Source organism: Phragmites australis, chromosome 24 (genome assembly GCF_958298935.1).
Source record: "Phragmites australis chromosome 24, lpPhrAust1.1, whole genome shotgun sequence".
In the NCBI taxonomy this organism is placed as follows: domain Eukaryota; kingdom Viridiplantae; phylum Streptophyta; class Magnoliopsida; order Poales; family Poaceae; genus Phragmites; species Phragmites australis.
The window spans coordinates 12,407,027-12,409,457 of NC_084944.1; positions in this window are offsets into that span (position 1 = coordinate 12,407,027).

Sequence of the window (2,431 nt, forward strand, 5' to 3'; positions counted from 1 at the left end):
TGAAGGGTGGAACTGCCAGGATGTCCCGGATCCTATTGTTTACTACCCTAGGGGGCTTACAGCTACTTCCCGGTCAAAACCGGGCATGTGTAGTTGCGTCTAGACACCAACACCTTAGCCTGTCATACTTATCTCGTCTTAAACACCTCACTCTCAAAAGTACTGAGGAACCTCAACCGGCACGGCATCCGAACCACTTGAAATCCAAGGGGGCACACATGGGGAACTGAAAAGTCCCTCGAGCCCAGTGGCAAACAATGTTTCTCTCTCTCTCTCTCTCTCTCTCTCTCTCTCTCTCTCTCTCTCTCTCTCTCTCTCTCTCTCAGGATGCTTAACCTCCCCATGTGACATGAAGTTTAGAGTCAAAATCTGAAAGCTAAATGGTGTCGGTGACCACTCTTTGGGTGGACTATGTTCCCATGGGACCCAAGTGGTGTGACCAGACCTAACCACAGCCATAGGAAAGTTTGGGGGCTACTGTTGGAATATTGAGTAGGGGCGTATTCTTGCTAATGGGCCCCACAAGGGATGTGGCGACCGATGGGGGATATTTCGTGAACCATGGCCCATCGAGCGACCAGCCTTGGCTTGCGTGACCAGTGTGAGGCTTGCGCGACTAGCTTTCTTGTGATATAATATGGTCCCATGATCAGCCTTTTCTGGTCACGTGACGCCTATACCTAACCTATGTAATCACATTTATTGATATCTATTCAAGTATTTTCCTTCTCAAAGCACCTCCTCCAGCGAATAAAGTCGTTGCTGGTGTAGATAGGTAGTGCCCGTCCTGTAGCATTAATTGCTACGAAGTGGGGTGTTGCGGACTGGCTTGCGCCACACGATGGATGGGATATGATCTGTAGAATAACCAGGCAAGTGGATGATTTTGCAAGTAGACTCATGAGGCGCAGGGATAGGATGACTTGGTAGACGATCCTGCAGCGCACGTCGATGGGACAGGCCGGGCAACTGGGGGAGGCAGGTACGGTGGCATGCCACGGATGGGACGGGCATGCAGAGCTCTCAGGGCAAGTTGGGTTCACTAGGTTCTCCATGAGGATGATCTAAGAATAGAATATCTAGCTAGGCATAGGTCTGCTAAGCAAGGCTCACTTGTAAGTTCTCCCTTTCTCTAGCATATAAAGAGGGGAGGACCCAATTTGTAAAGGGGGGAGGGCAAGATCTAGAAAGACTCATCTATAACTAGTTCGCAAACTCTGATAACAAAATACACAAGATGTAGGGTTGTTATCCTTCGGAAGACCTGAACCTGGATACCCCCTTTTGTGTTCTTTAGTGCATCACAAGCACACGAAAGTCGCAAGTGTTGTTCACACGTCCATCGAACGGTACACCCTGGAATCATAATCAGGAATTAACCCTCGACATAGATGGATTAGGATTAGGATTCTGTTAGTGAAATTAGATAGGAGATAAGAGTTGGCCGACTGGAAGTTCTAGCTAGCTATATAAGCTAGCATTAGGCATGCTTGTTGGAGGCAATGAAATAAGAAGTCTCTTTAGCCACCTACACACGAAACCTGGCATCTCCATAACTATAACCTATGGTGTGCTGGCCCTATCAATTTGATACCAGAGATGCCAGGTTCTAACACCGGGAGGCCCTGGAGGCCCTGGCCAAGATGGTTGCTGACATGCAGAAGGGCATGTAGAATCTGTTCGGTGAGTTGGCTTGGCAAGTGGCTACCATATCTTCGTAGTTATCGATGGTCGACAAGCGTAGTGGCTGCCATAACTTCACAGTTATCGGTGGTCGACAAGTGTTTGCTAAATGCTGCAAATCAGCTGGATGCACTACAAAGTAGCACACCATCTACTGCAATAGCTCCTTCTCTGGTGACAATCCTTCCAGTGGTCACGGGCGATACTTCAGGCATCCTGCCCCTGCCAACACACCCACCACCACCATCCACCACATCCATTTTCCCCATTCACCATCACCCCATCCCCACATTCCTTCCCATGCAATTCCCATCCGTGTCATAGGTCAGCAACGCCATGGGCCACGTTCCTACAGGCGGCAACACCAGTGTTCCTCGCTTCCAAAAACTAGAGTTTCCGACCTTCGATGGCAATGAGGATTTGCTTGGGTGGCTTAATCATTGTGAATACTTCTTCTGTGGCCAAAGAACAATAGAGGGTGACAAGGTGTGGTTGGTGGCCTATGACCTCACCGGCAACGCCCAACATTGGTACTACATGTGATGAGGACATACTTTTCACAGGTACACGTATTCCTCCTACTACACAACACGTTGAACAGGTGATAGAAGGACCAATAATGTGAGCATGAGCACGCCAACTTAATCATCAGGTGAACTTGTTCCTAGGGATGCCCACAAATGCAATGATTTAATTGTCCTAGGAACCAGGGAGAAGAACCACACAAGTCCAAGTATATAAGTGGAGG